The sequence below is a fragment of the Cavia porcellus genome, unplaced genomic scaffold (assembly GCF_034190915.1).
Source record: "Cavia porcellus strain 051 isolate PalLab524CR breed Dunkin Hartley unplaced genomic scaffold, mCavPor4.1 scaffold_26, whole genome shotgun sequence".
NCBI lineage: Eukaryota > Metazoa > Chordata > Mammalia > Rodentia > Caviidae > Cavia > Cavia porcellus.
Window position 1 is genome coordinate 28,777,356 of NW_026947509.1, and position 20,748 is coordinate 28,798,103.

At 49.6% G+C, this 20,748-nt stretch overlaps 1 protein-coding gene across 5 annotated transcripts in view; it reads left to right on the plus strand.

Moving 5' to 3' along the window:
- The window catches only part of Hdac4 (histone deacetylase 4), a 250,630-nt gene that overhangs the window by 49,076 nt on the left and 180,806 nt on the right, over positions 1-20,748 (plus strand). Inside the window, exon 1 of one of the 5 annotated variants that reach the window (XM_063237021.1) lies at positions 17,517-18,587. The exons of the other annotated variants lie outside the window; for them this stretch is intronic. The gene's annotated coding sequence lies outside the window, so the exon portion shown is untranslated. Of the gene's footprint in view, positions 1-17,516; positions 18,588-20,748 lie in introns of those variants that run through there. 5 annotated transcript variants of the gene reach the window in all.

The window sequence follows — 20,748 nt, forward strand, 5'->3', positions numbered from 1 at the left end:
GCTTCAGAAGGTTCAGCCTGGCAGGGCACTGGGGGAGCATGACATGGTCTCCTCTTGTTTTTGTCCTCTATTGAGCCAGGTGGGATATTAAATCTTAGGTCTGTGATTTCATGATCCTCAGAGTTTAGCAGCAGCCAAGGCCAGGAAGGTTGGATGTGAGCCACAGGCAGCAGCACATAGATGTTCTAGGAATTTCTCTACTTTGGGCTGCGGCGCAAATCAGTTAGCTTTAGTGGCTCTTTTGGGATGGAGAAAGGCTGAGTGGGAAAACTATTTTGCCACATTAAAATTTACATTTTTATTTAGCAACCTATGCATTTCATGTAAATGGCTGGTTATTCATACTGTGTTTGCTGTATTAAATTTAAACATGTATTTCATCCAATACAGTTGCTCCTTTAAAACATTTGAAAACGAATGTACTTTCATTTACAAATTGACTGAGAGACTGCTGAGGAAGCTAGCATTTTTTTTTTTTTTTCTACCTCAGGAGCTGAAGCGGTTTGGCGAGCAGGCCTTCCATGTTACAGTGAAGCAGTTATTTTGTTTTAGAAATTGGCTTCCTCCAAAGAGATAGGCAAACACATACAAGGATCTGCCACACTTTGGAGCTCTTGGCAGTCTGTTTTCTGGTTGATGGAGAATCGTTGTTTGGAGTGGTGAGGTGGTGATGATGATAACAGTCATGAGACCAGAGCCGTCACCCTCCTGCAGTCCTGATGCCAGGCAGCTGACTAGTGTCCCCTGTGGTCCAAGTACAGGCCTTTTGGCATGGAATGTGTACCATGGCCTCCTGGCTGCTTCTCTGAGACATCTCTTCCCTTTGGCAGGGAGGCTTTAGGACAGGGCAGTGGGCAGCCTCCTCCAGGGTCTCCAGCAGGCTGCCTGGCCATGCAACCTGCATGTGGCCTTGAAATCTACTGTCTGGCGTAGGCCTAGGCCCTACTGTGTGGCCCTGACCTCCACTCCTGGGCCTTGGATCTGAGCATTGAGGACCATGAGAGACTTCACCTTATAGGGTCAGCCAAGTGAGGCCTGAGGGAAGTGGGCATGTAGCCCAGTGCCTTGTCCTGCCCGGGGACATTAGCTGATGTCCTCGTCCCAGGAATCTGGAATTGTCCTTAGCCAGGGCCAGGCCCAAGTGCCTGGCAAGTTTCAGTTTAGTCAGCCTTGTCAGGCTTTTGCCCTTTTTATAAATATAAATAACCTCTGTCCTTCAGTGTTTGAAATTTCAGAATAACTTGAACCTCAGTTCTCAAAACAAATCAAGTGAGGGTATTTGTGTACATGTCTACCTCGCCTCCCCAGAGAGCCCAAGGTCTGGCCTGCAGTCTCACCTAGTATCCTACCTGCTGCTGCTGCTGCTGCTGCTGCTGCAAGGGCACCAATACAGGGGCAGCCCCTGTAGCAGGGGAGGGGAGGGACACAGAAGCCTACAGGAGGAATCTGGGCCTGGTGTCCCACCCTGCTGGGTGCTGGACCAGCTCCAGAAGCTGTGTCTACCAGCTTGAAGATGTGAGTCAAACTTTACATTCCAGCTTTCTCCTTTTTTTATAGTTAGTGATATAAACTTTAAAACCCAGTTCTTGAGAAAGGAATTTTACTAGCAGATGACAAATATTGGAGATTTCCTGTCATTTCTACAGTGGGACTCACCCATGGGGTATGCACAGCTGGTGGGCCCTGGAGTGTGGGGTTCTCAGACCAGAGACCACAGGGGTCCAATGTGAGGTGGCATGGCAAGCTGCAGCAGGGCCAGGCGATGCGGCAAGGTTCCCAGTCCAGGTCTGGGCCCAGTCTGCCCACAGTGCTGCCTGGGAGTCCTGTGTGCCTGGTGGAAGGAGGGAGCTCAGTTTACGTTCCAGGCCTCAGCCTGGTCAGTGGCCGCCAAGTGGTTTCTTAAAAAGAATTCCTCCTCCCCTGATTAATTTCTGGCATGCAGCACCAGCAAGCTCTTGCGTCAGTAGATCATCACAAACCCCCAGTTGTCTGGATCAGACATAAACACTAAGCCTAGCTCCACGGCTCCTGACACCCAGCCAGGGCTGGCTGCCCTCGAAGCCTCAGGATGGGCAGCTGGAGATAGAGATGGCCAGGGATCACTGCAGTTCACAACAGAGTCCTCTCTCAGAGGGAACAGAGCCTGGCACATGCACTGTGCTTGCTGGGGAGATTGGTGGGTAGAGGTATGACTTACTGTAATGCCTGTTGCCCCCTTCCAAGTCTCATTGACAGGATGCTTTACCCCCTGGGAACACCGCTCCTTCCTGGGTGCCCTGGGGGAGGGGGTTGGCATGGTGATATGTCAGTACTGGGGAGCCTCCCACTGTCCACTCCTTGGGGCCTCCTGGTGGGTTCCAAGTGCTCAGAGGCTCATACAAGACATTGCTCCTGCACTGTGGGCCTCAGGCCCCCTTGCTCTATTCACCCTGCTCCTGCTCTCATGGCCCACCTCGGTCTGGGTGTCTTTGTGGTTTTCAGCTGTCGTGAGAAGTGGCAGAAACACTTGAAAGACTCGCTAGCCCTCCAGTGACTGGTGAGTGTCCTCAGCTGAAGTGCAGTGAAATGTCCTCTCATGGCTCCTCCAGGACTCCTAGCACCTGGGCCTTTAGGTTTCCCTGGGAATCCTAGTAATCAACAAGTGCTGTGGTGACTGACCCCTCCTACTAGCAGATTATGCAAAAATTAGCACTTTCAGGGTGTCTCAAAGGACCTTGTGTGCCCAGTGGGTGCCCAGGACGTCAGCCTCTGGAAAACAGCAGCCAGCAGATGCTAAGGGATGCACAGTGGGGCCCAGGGTATGCTTTGGAGAGCTAAGTCAGGCCATGCCTTGGGTATCCCAGCCTACAGAAAGCCCCCAAGGTAGAGTGACCCAGTGGCGCCAAGTCCTTGGCTCATTGGCCGAGCATCTTACTTCAGGGTCTTTTTGTTTCTGCTTGTTGTCCACCTGTGCATTTAGGCTGTGGTGAGGAATACAGTGTAAAGGAGGTCTCTGAGCTGTCTGTAGGGCTGACTTGATGTGTTATGTGGAAGATAGACAGCCCTGTTCCGGCTGTGCCTGGTCATCAGAGTCCTGCAGCAGCCAGCTTGGTCTGTGTGTGGGGTGTGGATGGACTCTGCATATGGTCCTTGGGGAGGAGAGGATGCTCACCTGGCCTTAGCGTGCTGCTGCTTCTGCTTCTGCCTCCAGTGGGAATGCTGGGCTCCTGGGCTAGCCAAGGGCCCTGCGGCTTCCTGGAGGCTCTGCATATCAGAGGTCCTGGGCACGTGTGCAGTGAAGGCAGTTAGACAGTCACATAGGTGACAATTTTCCCACAGCAGGTGCTGATGGGGACCCATTCATGAGTGATGTGGTCTCACTCGTTCCTTGTGTCTCCTGCTTGAACTCACAGGGCTGGGAGGTCGAGTCTGTGACTCTGGTTTGCTGCTCTTTGGGACCAAGCTGGGAGCATGTCCTCTGTGTGGTCAGGGCTTAGAATTGCACCACCAGGAGCTTTCATGCTGTTTGGGGTGTTCAGATAGTGTGGGTGTGGGGTTCTCAGACCAGAGAGGCAGTAAACCACTTGCTCCCTGGGATGCCAGCTATAGAAAACCCATGTGTTTAATACAGACCCAGACATGCTGTTATTCATTCTTTTGTGTTTTCTTTTGGTCTTAAAGTTTATCCTGTACCAGTTAATAAAGCAATTCTTTACTCACTTTTATACTTGACTGCTTTCTAGTCTGTTTTCCAACATGTGTGCCTGTCTGTGTTCATCACACCTGTTATAATTGTTGTAAAATACAAATAATGTAAACATTACAATTTTTCCATTTTAAAGTTTAAAGTACTCCTGCATTGTGCATCCATTACCACCACCCATCTACGAAGACTTTCATCTTCCCCACCCCAGAGTCCATCCCCACCCACACTTGACTCCCGATTGCCTCCCCAGGGAGCCCCCTCTGCTGTCTGATTCTGTGGCTCTCCATGCCAGTCCTGTGCTTCTATGCCTGGCCTGCTTCATGTTGTGCAATGTTTCCAGATCCGCACATGTGTGGCATGAGCATCGCTTCCTTTTTTTGTAAAGCTGAATAAGGAATGCATCACATTCTGTGTGGCAGTTCATCTGTTGATGGACATTTGGGTTGTTTCCACTACTTGGCTTTTGTGAATACTGCTGCTGTGAGCACTGCATACATATGTTGAGTTCCTGCCTTCAGATCTTGTGGGCTAATCCCAGGGAAGGGAACTGCTGAATCATGTGATGTCGCTGTGTGTAATTGTTAAGAAATCTCCAACATGTTTTTCACAGAACCATTTTTTATTTTTACCAGCAATACACAAGGGTTCCAATTTTTTCACTTCCTCTCTAACACTTTTTCTTTTCTTTCTTTCTTTATTTTGAACGTGGCCATCATAGTAGGTGTGAAATAGTATTTTCTTGGGATTTTTGTGTTTGACTAGTAGTTAACATCTTTTTATGTGCTTAGTGGCTGTTTGTATCTCTTCTTTGGAGAATGTTTATTCAGGTTTGTCTGCCCGTTTCTTGAATTGGCTGTTTTATCATTGTGAGCGTTAGAAGCGTTTGGTAGATTATGCATATCTGTTTTACAGACAGTTTCTTTTTAGTGGGTTACCTTTTTACTCTCTGTACACACAGGGTTTTACTTTTGAAGTTTATCATTTTTCTTTTGTTGTTTGTCCTTTGATAAGGAATCTAAGAAACGGCTGCCAAATTCAAGATTATGAAGATTTTCCCATACTCTCTTTTAGAAGTTTTATGGTTTTAATTTTTATATTTAGAACATTGATCTATTTGGAGTTAATTTTGCATATGGCATGAAGTAGGGAGATAGCTTCATTCCTTTCCTGTGAATATTCAGTTGTCCCAGCACCATGTGTTGAAGAGGATAATGCCTATTTTTAACCTGGAAGGCTGTAGGGGAAGCATTGTGTCTTAGAGGAAGATCTTGCTAATTTTAAGTTTTTCTTTTCACGAGCTTTCATGAGCTACAGTGCTTTTCCCTTTCCAGCTCTGTGCAGATTTGCTCATCCTAAACTAGGAGCTTGCAACCACTTTTGTGATTTCTTCTTCTCTGACTCCTGTCTCTGCCACTGAGTTCCTGCATCAGTGTCATATCTGCACTTTCTTCTGCTGGGCTGGAGAAGTTGAGGATGCTGTAGTATTCAAGGCGTTTTGTGGAAGACAGCAGGTGATGTGTCACTTAAGCTCAGCTTGTGCTCACTGCAAGCTCCTGCACCCAGGGGTGGAGCTTTCCCAGCCTTCTAGTGGGTGGGTGTCTGCCCAAGTAAGAGTGGGCTCTAGAGCAGCACACACATGTGGGCCTCTTGGCACAGCCCCCCTTCTGTCCGTGCAAACACATCAGTGCAGTAGGCTTTGCAGGGAACAGGGTTTGCTATCTAAAGGAGTGTAAATTTTCCTGTGTTTAATTGAAGCTGCCCACAGACCCAGGTTGTTTTTGTAGTCCTGTTTATCGTCTTCTTCCTTTGTCACCTTCTCTGCATGGGCTGATGTGGAGCCAGCTCCATCCCTGTGCTTTACCTTCGCACTGGTGTCACAGCAGGATTAGTTTTCGCATTGGATGTCATGGGCCATGTTTCTTTCAGCCAGTTTGTGGTTAAATTTTGTCTTTGCACTCCTTGTCTGGGTTTCAAGCTCAGGGTCGCCCTAGTGCTACAAGTTTAGAAACCTTCTTCAGATGCCCAAAGTTTCTTATTATGTTATTGCTATTACTACTTTTGTTTGTTTTGCAGTACTGAAGGTTGATTCCAGGACCTTCACACTGATCTCCACCCCAGCCCTTATTTATTTTTTTTTTTTTGAGACAGTCTTACTGTGTTGCTCAGGCTGGGCTAGAACTTGGTGACTGTCCTGCCTTATCCTCCCATAATGCTGAGATTATAGACTTGTGCCACAACGCCCATTTTACTACTATGGATTTCAAAATGCTACCCAATGTTACCTTTCCAGTGTTACCTTTCCAATTGTTAAGCAGTTGGGAAGTTCTGTCAACCTGGTCGGTATTCCAAGAGCCTGTTCAGATGCCTTTAATGCTGCCTGGATTTTAGAGGAAACTGTAGGGTATATTTCATTCTGAAATTTTCATGGTTTCGTACAAGTTGCAGCTTTTAAGAGCAAAGCTTATTCTTGTTTCATTGAATCTTGTGCCACCACTGTCTGCCCAGGTGACGGCCTGTATTCCATGAGTGTGTGAGGTACTGCCCAGCTTCTCACATACCCTGATGGAGTGGGGTGTGAGTAGCAGGCCCTAGGAGAGCCTCCGGTTCCCAGCAGGGTCTGTTCCTCTGCTGGTCCAGGTTGGATTGGGAGGAGACTTGTGCTTTGCCAGCCTCTTGCTTGTCCACTTGGAAGAGGGGCCTTCCAGGTTGCGGACTCCTGCCACTGGGCTGCAGGCTTTTGAGGCAGAAGCTGCTCTGTTGTCGCACGACACCCTTTGTTGTCAGCACGGCAAGCTTTTCCGTTGAGCCCCTCTTCAAGACACAGGTGCCTCCTGTTGATTTCTGCATGAAAGAAGTCTTCTTAATAATTTGGAAAATACTCCCTTCTAATTTTAAAGGCTAAGCTGCAATCTCATTTTAACCTCAAACTTGACAGTGTCAAAGTCTATAAAAAAAGAAAGGAAAATGACCCTGTCATTAAATTGCTAGCCTTCTGTAACTGCAAGGGACATAGTTCTGAGATGGTGAGTTATTTGTGGTATAGGTTCTTCATCTGACAACCCCCCCATCCATGCCCACACTTGTACATGTAGCTGCAGATATTTGAGTACTTAGAAATCCCCTCTTAACAGTAGTTTAATATTCTGATCTATAGATCTTTATGTCTGATTATTCTCGCTGCTTTTTGGATAAAATTCCAGAAATAGGTATGCTGGGGCATTGGGAGTATCGCCTGTCTCTTGTGTCATCTCTGGTGCACCCATCAGCTGTATGTGAGTCACTTTCTCATCACTGGCATGTGGTACTCTGCCTGTGCCTCAACAAGAGGTTTATTTGTCTTTTTGTGACAAATTCAATCTGTGGTTGGCTGGCTCCAAAGCAGACATGGTGGAAGGGCTTGTCGGAAGACAGCTTTCCTTATGGCAGCCAGGAAGCAGAGAAAGGAGGAGCCAGTGACAGCACACACTTCCAGGACACAGCATCAGGGGCCTGCTGCTTCCAGCCAGGCCTTACCTCCTACTGCACATTCAGCCACAAACTCTTCGATGACTGAGCCACTTTTGAGAGCCCCACCTCTGAATACATCATACTTTGGAGGGACGGTTTAGCCCTAAACTGCAACAGTGGTGGAGGTGATGACTTTAGGATGGGCATGGGGAAGAGTGGCTGGTGACGTGCTTGTGCCTCTGTGGGTAGGCAGAGGCTCCAGACCTGGAACAGCGGGCTTTTCATGGCCAGAAGGAAGATGTAACAATGGCAGTGTCATTTCCTTTCCCTTCATGGTGAGCACAGATGTCCGAGATGCTGGAGCCTCGGTGAGGCAGCCTGACTGCTCTCTATCCCAGCTGCGGTCGGCTATGAGCTGTGTGTGTGCAGAATGCAAGCATTGTACTTCTGTTGTGCAGTGCCGAGTGATCACAGCTGACTGTGTAAGTTCCAGCTGGTGAAGACTGAATTTGCTACAGTTTTTCTTGCCACATCACATTTTTCCTGTTGCCAAAAAGTTACCTTGAGGGGCCGAAGCCTAACACACCTATAGATGGCCTCTGAACCCAGGCTGCCACAGCAGGTAGCCTCAGAAGGCAAGTAACGGCAGTGCTGGAAGTGTATCCCAAGTGAAAGGAATTTATAGCTTGTGTTAGAGGCTTCTCAGAACGAAGATGAAAATCCATCCAGTAGGAAATATTAGTCGAAATATTCACGGGAACTGAACTTCCGTTTTGCTCTGGAAGTGAGAATTTACATTATCCATAGGAAAATGAACCATGGGTTTCCTGGGCTGTGGATACCCAAATGAAAAGGTGTTGCAAGTGAGTGACTGGGGCAGAGTGGGGACTTCTGACTGAGTGGACAGGTCTGAGGGTGGTGCCAGGGCTCTGTCTTGTGACCTGTGGCAGTGCATTGTGCGGGCTCAGAAGAGACGGAGAAAGGAACCTAGCAGAAGGTGTTGTAAAGCGCTTCCCATTGGAAGGGCTCTCGGGGAAGTTAGACTGCTCCAGCCAGAGGTGGTTAGAACGTGTGTCTAGACCTCAACTGTGTGGAGCCCCTCTGCTCTGAGAAGAGATAGAAGTGAGTCGTTCCAGCAGGAGAAGGCGCTTTGGGTAAGGGACTCCATGAAGGACCCAGCCAGACTTCCCGAGAGAAGTGTGCCTGCTTCTTGCGACCACTGCTCAGTGGTTTCCCTAAGTTTTCTCATTGTTGGCATTATGATTGCCTCTAAACAAAAAAAGTCATCTACTTTTATGAGGCTCAGAGGGCCTGGATTTTAGAACCTGTTAGAGGCAACCATAAAACAAAAAAAATTAAGCACATCTTACTTATGAGCATAATTATAGAACCCTGAATAGAATTTTGGGGAAAGAATATACCAGCATGTTCTACTGTGCGGTTACTCATTACCACAGGTTTATTACAGGAATGCTGTAGTAAAAATGGACTGTTTTAGAAGAGGAAAAGAAGTTAAATTAAATTTGTATCCCAGTTTAATACTTTAAAAAATCCCCAGACTGGGAGAATGTGTAGTCCTTAGAGGTCAAAGGTTAGGGACCTTTTCACTTGTCTGGTGGTTGGGAACCTTGGAGATCTTTTGCAAGCAGGGTGCATTCTGGGGACATCTGGTTGTTGCACCTGTTTGTGTGGCTTCCAATATCAGCAACTTCATCAGGACGGGAAACCAAAATAAGTAACATGATAGGACAAGATTCAGGAAATTCACAGGTCCTAAGAAACGTTTGGTTTTGGTTTTGCCAGCAATTAAAAGAAAAGTCCGATAAGGTTGACTGTTCTGATTATGAAAGTGCATGACAGGAGAGGCTTCCTTCTCTTAGCCGTTTAGACCTCCTCGTGTCTTCTGTCAGAGGCTGGTGGTATTCCCGCATGCTACTCCCTGTGACTTTGCAGATTGATTGCTTGTGATTGATGTGTCACTTTTTTGGGTCATTTTTTGTTTTCCCCGCATGTACTTGTTTTGAATTTTAATTATGAAGTACTATGCTCATTAAAATTGTATAGGGCATCTGTGGATCACATGGAGAAAGGAGAGGGACCCGACAGCAGCTTGCCCGCCCCACCCTGCAGGGACCATCATGAGGACCTTCGCTTTCTGTTCATCATCTCCGCGCTTTAAAAAAAGCTGTGTCATATGTGTACATGCTCCTCAACAATATGATTTTAGTTTTATGTTTTAGAACTTTGAGTAGAATTATGATGTCTGTTTTTTGTTTTGTGGAGTTGTTTGCAGACAGAGCTGTTGAGAATTGTGCTCACTCGTGTAGCTGAAGTTAGTTTTCACAGGTGTTTGGTTCCTCTCACATCTTCCCAGCATGCTTCTTGTCTGGTGGTGGCTCTGAGGGTCGTTGCAGGTGTGTCTCCGTGCAGAGATACGTGGTGAATGTTCTCATATGTGTTGGCTGGCATGTGCACACGTGGCCTCTGTGGTCCTAACCTGGGGTGGAAGGTGGCTCTGGGTCAGTGATGTTGGACTCTGGCACACACCACTAACAGCTCCACAGTGGCCCATGCCCCACTGACAGCACAGCTGAGCAGTTCCACTCTTGTGCCCTGCTGCTGGGCCCTGGCCGGGTCGCCTCCTGTAGTCAGTCTGGTGAGATGGGCTTGTACTGGACCGTGGGTGAACTCGAGCATCTTGCTAAGGTACCTGTACTTTCTTGTGTGAGGTACCCGTTTCTTGGTAGGTTGTTTGATTTTGTTCTTCCTGTGTGTGTGTGTTTGTGCCACAGCCAGCTGGTAAGCCACTGTTAGCAGAGGTGTTGCTTGGACTGTCTGTTTTTCACTGCCATCTTGTGATGAACACTGTTGCTTCATTTTCCTGCTGCTATATTTGTTGATCTATTATTATTATTGTTTCTTTTTGTAGTCTTTGCTCTGTATACTCACCTAAATGTTTGTTTTATTTGCTAACCTTTCTTGTTGGGTGTCAGATTGTGTTTTTCTTGCTTCCCTCCAGAATTAGTAGCCTTTAGAAGTTTTTGTAAAAGCTCCTCCCATTGTAAATTCTTGTGCATTTTGTCTGAGAATGCCATCCATCACTCTGCGACAGACTTTTCCAGCAGTTTGACCATATTGTTCTCTACATTCTGCCATGCTGTTGGATTGCCTGCCACATCTGTGCATTCCTTCCTAGAAAGCTGTTGGTTCCCTCTAGCTGCCTTTGTGATCTGTCTTAGTCTCCTGTTTCCATTCTGCATTTCATGTATCCCTCTTGATAATTTTCAGACTTCTTGAATCTGAATACTAGTGTCTTTTAATAATTTTGGGGAAATCTTAGCCTTAGCACGTTCTGTTTTCATTTTAACAGTAACACAGTTCTGTTGCCTGGTCTGTGGGCTTGTTTATATTTTGCCAACTGTCCTATAATAGTGTCCTGGATATCCAAAGAAAATCCCAGATCAGACAGGGCATCCCATTCCCCTGTCCCGCAGATCTCTTTCACTTGTATTCTGTCTTCGTGTTCCATCACAGTAACATTTGGAAAGAGTACAGGCCAAGTGGTTTGTAAACTTCTTCCACCTGGGATTCTTTGTTTCCTCATAATTAGGCTCAAGTGATGGCTTCTGGGCTGGGAGACTGACAGCAATGTATGCTTGTGGGACTTGTTCCACTTGGGGACGCCAGCTTTGGCTACTCAGTCAGTGGTATCTCCAGGCAGTTTCACTGTGAAGCTGTTGCTTTGCCCAATGTAATTAATCCACAGCTAGCAGGACGATGCTTTGGGACTCTGAGGATCTCCTGCTACTCCTCAGACCCTGGCCTGCTGTTCCAGGGTCTTCTGGTGACTCAGAGCCTCTGTGGTGCCTATGGGGAGGTCTAGTTCCATCCTGAACTCTACAGCTGACTGTGGACTCGCTATAGGGATGTCAGGCCTTCCTTTCTCACTCCTTTCCTTCTTATTTCCATTAATTTGAGGCTGTAGACTCTCATGTATTAACTGGATTCTAATCTTTCATTTTGGTAGCTGTTTTGGTGCCAAGTCACCCTAGATGCAGCCCTCCTGCAGGTGTCCTGCCTTCTCGGCTCCCCCGCAGTGTGATACAAAACTGCTCCACCGTTGCTGTGACCTTCCCTGTCCCAGCTCTGTGTCAGAAGTTCTTCCCTGAGCCTGGGATGTGCTCACTGCTTTGGCCTCTGTTTGGACAGAGCGGGGAAGTGGATGCGTGCATGGCCTGGTCACCATGCACTCACAACACCACAGGCCGACAACCACCCTTCCTCACTCCTTCCTCTGATAACCAGATATTCGCTTCCCAGAATCCCAGGGTAGGATTTGTCTGTTTAGTCCCAGAATGCTCAAAAAAAGTTGTCTGAGCCTCTGTGAGAAAGAAACCCAGGGATTAGAGCTCAGTGTGGTTTAGGGCCTGTGGTCTGAACACCTGTCCAAGGCTCTGGTGCTGAAGGAGCTTCCTACCGGCCCTGTCCAGCTGCAGCAGTGTGTGCCTGGAGCCAGCCACACCTCCTTGCAGTCACCTCTGCACCTTGGCTCAGTGAGCGACCTTGTGTGCACACACTTGGCATTGTTGGGTTTGTCTCTTCAGAGTTAGTTTATGGAGTGATTTCTATGCAGAGATAAGCAGATATATTATTCTGTTAGATTGTGCCAAAATTTCCCTTTTGGCACTGGCACAGATCTGCATTCTCACGGTCAGGTCTGAGTGTGCCTGTCCTCACAGCTGTGCCATAGGGTGTCCCTTGTTTGCCAGTTTGATGGATAAGGGCTGGTTTCTCACTTTGGAAAGGTCTTTCTTCCTTAGGCCTGCTTTCCATTAGGATTTCAGTCTTCTTACGGTTTTTCAGAGTGCTCTAGATGAGAAGTCTTGGTCTTTATCTGTCGTTTTTTATTGCAGGTGACCTTTCCCCTTTGCCCACTGTTTTTGACACTCCGTATTGCTCCTTTGCCTCGGAGTTTCCCCTGAAGGTCGGTCTCACCATTTCTTCATTGCCCATGGGTTCCAAGCCCCTGTGGGGAAGCTGGGCCTTCCAGCTGGAGGGGCTCGCCAAGGCTTCCCGCTAGTGTGGTTTGCTTTCTTACACCCTAGTCTGTTTGAAGGCTGCTCTTGTGTGTGGAGTCAGGTTTAGATATCATTTTTTCTTTCCCTAGCTGGCTTCCCAGTTGTTGTAGCACTGTTTAATAAGACATCTCTGTTTATCTAGTGACTTTGGTATCCTTTGGTCCTGGAGCTTCTTGCTGCTTTGGGCTGTGAGGGCTTTCTGTTCTGTTGTCCTGTTGTCTGTCTGGTTGTTGTGTCATCACGATCCTGTCTTAGGTGCAGAGGGCTTGCATGGCCTGCTCCGTATGACTTTCACTCAAAATCTCTTCCAGCCCTTTCGTACTTGAGCATAGCTGTGCATTTCCATCCTCTGGTATCCGTTTTGGGCCACTGGCTGAGGGTGGCTGGCGTGTCTTCTTAACCTTTCATTCCTTGCCCTCTTCTGTCTGTTGCTGCTCTGTCTTTCTGACTTGCTTCTTCTGGGCTGTTTGAGGCTTCACCAATTCTCAGTTTAGCTCTGTATACTTGATCACTTCACTCTTTCATCTAGTTTTAAATTGTAATGATGGCAGATTTATTTCTACCAGTTCTGTCTGGGTCATTTTCTACTTTGCCTGATCAATTTTGACATTGAGAATAGCTGGTGTATGTAATCCCATTTACTTCTTACCTTTCCTTTAGAGAAGGTATGGGCTATCATAGCCCCCTTGGCAAAAGGGAAACTGAGGTACAAAGAGGTTAGTTAGGAACCTACCTGGAGATACACAAGCACTTAATGACAGGACCCCTGAATGACCTTGCTGTTTTATCAAGCAAGTCATTCACGTGTGTTCTGCCCAGCATTTGTCTTTCTTTAGTTGACATCTTTCTTGGCCCAGTGCCCACCAGTCTTGGGGTTTTGATTGCATCTTTCTGTTGATGTTATGCATGTTCCTCCAGCCTGGGTCTGGGGCAGCACCTAGGGTGCCTTACTATGATGCATGAGTCAAGGGTGTCAGAATTCTCCCCAGACCTCTGCCAGCTCTCTGTGGTTAGGAATCCTCAGGGGCACCTTCTTTTGTGATCTCTTGCTTCTGCCCGATATCAGGCTGTTTTCCGGCTTCTCCTGAGGGAGCTGCAGTTCAGCTCTTGTCCATCCTACTAGAAACCTGAAGAGCAACCAGGAGAGGCCTGGTCCTCAGGCCAGGCTTGGTTGTGTGCTAGCCTTCACCCCGGTTCACCACAGCTTGACTCAGGTCTTCCAAGGCTTCCTTTGATATGCTGTCAGCTCTGCCTAGTACAGAGAAGTTTCTCTGTCTTTGCTTTCCTGGCAGTGCTGCTGGTCAGCTTTCTGGAAGGCCTGGTTTTCCCAAGAAGCATTCTCTGTGGACATGACAGAGCATGGGTGGTCTAGGGGTCAAGAGGGCTGAAGGCCTGAGCAGCCATGTTTGTTACTGATATGAAAAGCTGAATGGTCTCATGGTTCACCAAGAGCCCAGAACATGATATGAAGGTTGTGGGCTCTTGGGTGGGGTCAGGCCAGTGCTGCAGCTGCTCTAGGCTGTGTTTACTCTGGGGTCTCTGCTTCGTGCCCGCCTTCTAGGATGCTGCTTCAGGGCATTCCCATTAGCTCATTTCATCAGGGACGTAAGAGTGTATGTGAACCCTGCAGTGGATTCAGGCAGAAGCTAGCTTGTTGCTGAGGGTGGGCTGGCTGTGTGTTGGTAACTGAGAGACGGCAAGTAATGGATAACAGAGAACAGAGTGACTCAGCCTCCCACCACAGAATGTGCTGGGATGTTGAATAGGCAGAGAGCAAGCCTAGGAAAGACCCTAGCTCTATACACCCCACATGCAGCCGGGTACCTCCGGCTCTGTGTTCCTCACTGCTTCTGCTGGTGGGGGTAAGGGGGACTGCCTCAGAGTGGAGAACCTGGGAACCCAGAATGTATGGTCTCTTTCTCTGGTTGATGAAGGAAGACCACCTGCCTGGGGTCATCAGGCCTCCTCCCAGGCCTAGGCCCAGTCCTGGTCCTGTGAAAGCCCATGTGTTTTGCCAGCTGTGTCTACAGGGGCATTGCTCTGGCCTGCTGTACTGTTCCTGCTATCATAGCTGCAGTACTGTTGAGGAGTAGTGCATGGAGGACTTCACAGAACCCACTGCTGCGTGGCAGGGAAACGTGGGCCAGAGCACCACGGTGCCTGGTGCACATGCAGCTCTGCGCTTGCGTGAAGGCTAACTGAAAGCTTTGATTTAGTTGACCATGTAAAGAGTGATTTGATTTTCCTCTGCAGCACAGCTAGTTTTCCTAACCTCTAGAGTGGAGGACAATGGGGAAAGTCTTGCTCTAGATTTTACTGTCTGGCTTGGACTTTCTATCACATGGTTGAAGAAGAAAGGAAAAATGTGACAGTGTGTAGGTATGAGGCTGTCTTGGTGGTGGTGGTGGTGGTGGTGGTGGTGGTGGTGGTGGTGATGGCAGCAGCTCTGCTTTCCCCTGTGTAGGGAGACGTCTGTCATGCGGGGTGCCAGGGCTGAGCCCTGCCATAGTGCTAAGTCCCTCAGTGCAGAGAGGCCTGCGTTTACACATGTGGGGCTGGGACCATTCTTGTACCACCCTGTGCCCCAGACCATGGTCCTGCTCTCCCCCTTGGGTGAGCTTAGAGGTTTCTGAGTGCTTTTTAATGGTGTAGATTATGTGATTGCCGAGGCCCTTTGTGTCTCCTCTGAGGTTGCTGGGTTGTGATCCTCTTCTGTTTCATTTTTGTCAAGATTCGGGCCATCTTCTCTGTCTCCCTATCCCCGTGTTCCTCAGCTCTTCATTGCTCAGGGCAGGGCCCAGAGCCACCCTGTGGCTGCCCACAGGGTCTTGCCCAGACCTCTGCCTGCGGTGTTGCCTTGGGGCAAGGCTGCCATCTCACCATTCTAGCCTGACTTTGACACTTGCTGTTTGGGAGACGCTGCAAAGGAGTTTTGTGTAAAGAGTCAATTTCACATGTGCTTTTGAAGGTTCATTTATAGAAGAAACCTGAAGTTTTATAAGAGTGAGACCCCCACAAGTGGTTTTGGAGGGGCCAGGCCATTCCTTTCCAGCCACAGACTCAGTGCCTGCTCTGTTCCTTACCTGGGAAATAATGACAGGGACCCCCTTTTGTGTGAACTCTGTATTTTGTATCATTTTATATTTTAAATCTGTCATTTCTGGCTGCATGATGTGGTACTCAGACCTTGATTTTCAGAACTCCAGAGAGCTAGCAAGCTAGGAGGGAGTTTGCTCTGTGTTCTGTGGATCAGGACAGCTGGTGCCTGCTATCTGCATGGCATGTGACAAATGATATCCAAAGTGATGGCCTGCACAGGGCACCTTGAGACCAAGGGCCTGCTGTGCCAGACATTGCAACATGCTGTAAAACCCATATGCTTGTGCAGGTCATTTTCACTTGCACGTGAGGAAGGGTGCTGGACACCAACAGGGGAGTGCACAGGGCCCAGGCCATCATCTGCACTGCAGAGCTGTCCCAGAGACTGCCGCCATTATAAAACAGAACCTATGCTGCTTGACTTGGCAGAAGTCATCCCTTGTACATGTGGCCCGAGCCAGTCCATTTGTTCCCTGCCTCTGTGACTATTCACAAAAAGGAGACGAGCACTCCTGGTATCCTGGGATGGGCTTTCAATGCTGCCCGGCACACATCCACCCCATGCCCGCTGATGAATGTGTGGGCATTGGCCCCCCAGTAGCTCCTGACTCCTGCAGTGGGCAGCCTAGCCTGGCTTCCCCTGGAAGTAGTAGGGGCAGCCAGGGTGTGAGTTGGGCTTCCCACAGCCGCAAGCCACAGCTCTTCTGCACTACTGCCAGGCAGGCCTCTCACCCTGTGGGGTCTGCACTCTTCCCTTTCCCCCAGGATGTAGCTTCCCTCTCCTCAAGGAGAGTCACCTGGACTTAGGCTGGCACAGTAGCAGCTGAGTGCCACAGCAGTGTCCTACCACAGCCTTGATCATTCTGAATTTTCCAGGCTTGGACTAGGGGAAGAGGCCCTTCCTGCTGGGAGCTGAGCTGGCAGCACACGCGAGTCCAGCTTTAGAAACTGAGGAGAGACATTCGTTGGAACCTCCTCACCCCACTGTCTTGGCACATTCCTTTGGCCACCTATGATGCTAGACAGGAGTCCTTGGGCCAGTGTGTTCACATACTCTCAAGGGGCAGGTCCTCTCTACCTCTTTGCATTTGACCCACCTGTCCCCAGACTGTAGACTCTGTGAGATGATTAGGATCTGCACCCAGTGTGTGGCTATGTGTGAGTGAAGTCGCAGTCAGTCGTTGAGAGACCTGCTTGTGTCAGAGTGGACCACTGTAGGTATCAGCTAAGTGAAGGAACTGGCTTGCTTAGCTCACCGTGGTTGGCAAGGTAGTCCTACATTGTTGAATGGTGTGGCTTAGGTGAACTGTGGTCAGGATTTGCTGGCTGAAATACTGGTGGCCATAGACATGGCTACCCTGGAGTGGGGGCAGCAGTATCTTGGGTCAGGTGCTGGGTGCGGTCTGTCACTGTATGTCTGTTTTAGAGGAAACAACTCAAATGTTCAGTGGGGCCCCTGCCCACAGTGGCCCTGGCCTGACCCCCCTAGGTAGCGCTGCTTCTGAAGTATGAACTCTCCAGTTGTCCCCCTTTCTTGGCCCAGACTGCAACTAGGCCAGCACAAAAAGAAAACAGTTTCCACAGGAAGGACACAGATTAGGAAAATGAAAATGTTATTAGGGACCCATTCAAGAAGCCTTTCACTAGGCAGCGTAGAGCATAGCATCCAGTTGGAGCTGTGATCTGGTATTGAGCTCTCGGGGGCTCCCATAACCATCTGCCGCCACCAGCCCTCTGTGCTCACTTCCTGTGCATACTCTGGGACCTACTCAGTCAGGGTCTGGGTCCTTTGCCTTGCTTATCCACTTGCATTGTTGCCATCACACCCTGGGAGTGGCTCAAACCAGGCAGCCCTGCCCACTGGCAGCCGCTCTGGCCCATATGTGTTGCTGTAGCCTGGCAATTTTACCACACCTTTAGGTGCACCTCTAGGTGCAAGCTGTCCCTTGGGCAGTTGTCCCCTGAGCCACAGCTTCCTGTCCATTTTCTTTGCATGTGACCTGTGGAGCAGCTTCCCCAGCAAGTGAGTGCTGGCTCCAGCTCCAAGGAGAGTGGAAGCTGAGTCTACTAATTGTGCATCCTTCTGAGTTTTGAGAACTGCTCTGCTCGGATCCCTGCAGCAGGCTTGGGAGTTGGGAACATGCAGAGGCCGGGCCTGAACTCATGTCTGGGCAGACCAGACCTCACGACCCCACCATGGCGGTTTCCTGCTCATCAAGTCACAGTAATGAGAAGCTGTGCACTCCCTCTTGGCTGGGGCAGAGCTGTCTATCCCCAGCCAGCTGCATGGCTGACCTGAGCGATCTCTCAGCAAGCCTATCATGGTTCAGCCATAGAGCCTGTGTTCCCAAGGGCCTCATGTGTTGGACAGCCAGAGGGCTGCTCCTGCTGGGAAGAGCCTTCTGGACATGGAGGAGGCTGCTTTGCTTAGGATGATCCCGGAGAAACTGCTGGACTTCTGCCTTGACACTTGGCCCTTGGCTGCCTTGTCCACCTCTCTTTCTACCTTGCAGTCCGAGGGAGCTCTTGGGCTCCTGGCTGCCTTACTGGTGTGTCAGCATTGATGCTGGAAGCGTGCAGTTGGCTGCCTTTTTGATGCAGCCCTCACAACCTCCCCTATAAGCTGAGAGAAGGGCTTAGGAGAAGGGGAGTTTGTTTCTGGGATGACACTCGAGAGCTGTGGGGATACCTGTTTGTGGGGCTCTGCCGCTGGCGGAGAACTTCTGCTTGGAAGCTTCCTAACTCCTGGTCTCTCCGTGCCAAGCTGGCCGGGGATCTGGTACTGCCTGCCTCTGACCCTCTATGACCTTCTTTTGTCTTCTGGTCTAAAGCTTCTTCCTGGTGCAGAGGTAGATCATGATCCTGTTTGCCTGCAGGGCAGGGGTGAAGGAAGAGTGGAGCCAGGCACAGAGCATCCTGAGGAGGTGTCTGTGCTGCCCTGGGTGCCTCCTGGAGTCTGCCCTGGGCTGAAAGTGCTGCCACCCTGCACCCGCTTTGGTTTGGTGAACACTTGTGGCCTTGAATGTAAATAGTGTTCGGGGTATTCTTTGTGAGTCTTGGGCCGAAACTCTTGTGGTGATCCTTGTATCATCTGCTTGTTATGTAATGTGACAACATGGGTATGAAATGGAAACCAGATGTCAGGGTGGAGCAAAGGAATTCTTCCCCAGTGTGCGCGGCAGAGCAGACTGGAGTTTCCTCCCAGTTAAAGCGCTGAATGCCCTCAGAGGAGTGACTGCGGAGGGGCTTCTGGGATTAAGCAAAGGTCTTGGCTGAAGGTAAAGTACTATTTGAAGCAATTAGTTGTCTTTTAAGAAACTTGTAAAGGGTTTCTGTGTTTTGTTATGTAATTGTGCAGTGTCATTCCAAGTGACCAAGTGCCTTGTTATCTAGAATTGGCTTAGAACATTTAAATTCAGTCTCTAGGTGAGCAGGAGGCACCATCTTCACCTGGGCTTGGGCTTGAACAAGGGAAAATGTGTTTACTGTGGTGGTGGGCTTGCTCGTGCGGCAGGGGGTGGGCAGCACTATGACAAGTGCGTTTCCATTCTTGGTACAGATCTGTGATGGCAACAGGTCTAGTGGGGTCTAGTATCCAGAGTCAGTGGACTCTAGATGTCTGCTATGGTTGGGTCCTGAGACAACCCCAAGTCCTACCCTGGCCGTGTGGACTTGGCTTTGTCTGGACTGCACTGGACTGCAAAGGACGTGGGTCCGTGCCTTTTGAAACATGAACAGCTACTTGTAACGTGCCCAGATTAGAGTGTGGCTCCTCACTAGCAGTGACCCCAGGCCCTGGAGGGAGGCTGTGCACTTCACTGACTGAAGACCCTACGCTCTGAGGCCATCCAAACCTCACGCAAAAGTTGAATTCTTACTAGGAAAATCTGTCTCCAGATGTCATCCTGTGTCCTCAGACCCAGCTCCGGAGGCAGGGAGGGAGGGCTCATGGCTGCTGCTCGCTTGGGGCACAGTGAATCCTCTGGCTGTCCATCTCGGCTGTCCTTCACACTGTGACACCAGCTCACACAGTGCCGTACTTTCCGACGGCACACGTTCCACTGCTGAAGGTGTTCATGCGTCTCTTAAGTATCCCTAATACACGCCTATAAGAGTATATAAAAGTCACATTTTTATGACTCTTCCCTTTCCCTGTTTGGGAAACTGAGGCCCAGGAATGTAGATGGCTGGCTCGGGCCCTTGCCTTTGGATCCAGCCAGGCAGAGCCACAGAGGGGCTATCTTTGCCTTCTTCAGCACATTGCTGAGTGGCCACTCTTCCCTGTGTGTTTGCTGCTAGGTGTGTGTATTCAGTTTGTGGGTGAGCCTGAGAAGCGAAGGGCAGGAATCCTGGTGCCCACAAAGTTTCTGGCCAGCACTGTGCTCAAGCATCCTCACTCCCTTCCGCTTGTGGAAGAAGTGGATCCCAAGGTGATGCATGCGACAGGGCTGGTACAGATCAAATGTGCGGGTCAAAAGGCTGCCTGGAAAGTGACATTCCTGGAACTGTCCTCCTGAGCAGGAGCTGTGTGTGGACTGCTCAGAAAGCACAGTGTCATACGTGAATGCTGGAGGTTTGTGGATGACACCAGCTTGTCCTCACTTAGTGTGTGGTACTACAGAGACAATGCAGAGGACCAGGCACCAGCCCCCTCTGAGAACGTAAGGAATCTACTCACCCTGCAAGGTCTCTGTCATGAGCCACGGGCATCACTGGGAGGTCACTCTGCAGTACGTGTTTCTCAGTGTGTCCCCCCGCCCCACCTTCTTGTTTCTCAGAGTGATCCATTGCTCGCTGAGCATCCTGCATAGGTCTTGCATACCTGACAAGATGGTCACTGAGGCACAGAGCCATCCCAACCAGGGTCTGTGCCCTGGGCTCTCCAGGTTCTGGGCACCAAGGTAGAAAGAAAACACAGAGCTGAAGGGGAGTGTGGCTTGGAAGGTGGTCCCAGCAGCTGGCACTTTGCAGGTTCCTGCATGGGGCTAGAGGATGGGCATGTGAAGGAGAATGCTGCTCACCCTGACTGAGGCCCTATGGCTCCTGCTGCTCTGGCCAGAATCCAGGAAGTTCTCTTCACTGAGCTGTTTGTCTTTGTGCAGGATGGGTGGGAAGTGAAGGTGGAGTGCACAAGGTACTTGGGTGGATCCTGCCCCTGTTACTAGTAGCCCCACAGGCTTGGGGCAGGCTGCTGTGCCCCAGGGTGCAGGTCAGGGCTTGTTTAGGGGCCTACGAGTGCAATGTGAAGCAGGTGTCCCCTGCACAGGTGAAGACAGTCTCATGTAGCTTTTGTTCTGCATCATCACACAGGGTAGAGACTGGAATGTGTTGGCTTGAATGTGGGACAGGTGGCCTGGTCCAGTGTGCCATACAGTGCCATACACCCATACCTGCATGGGTGATACCTCAACTATGGGGTCTAGCAAGTGTGTCCATCAG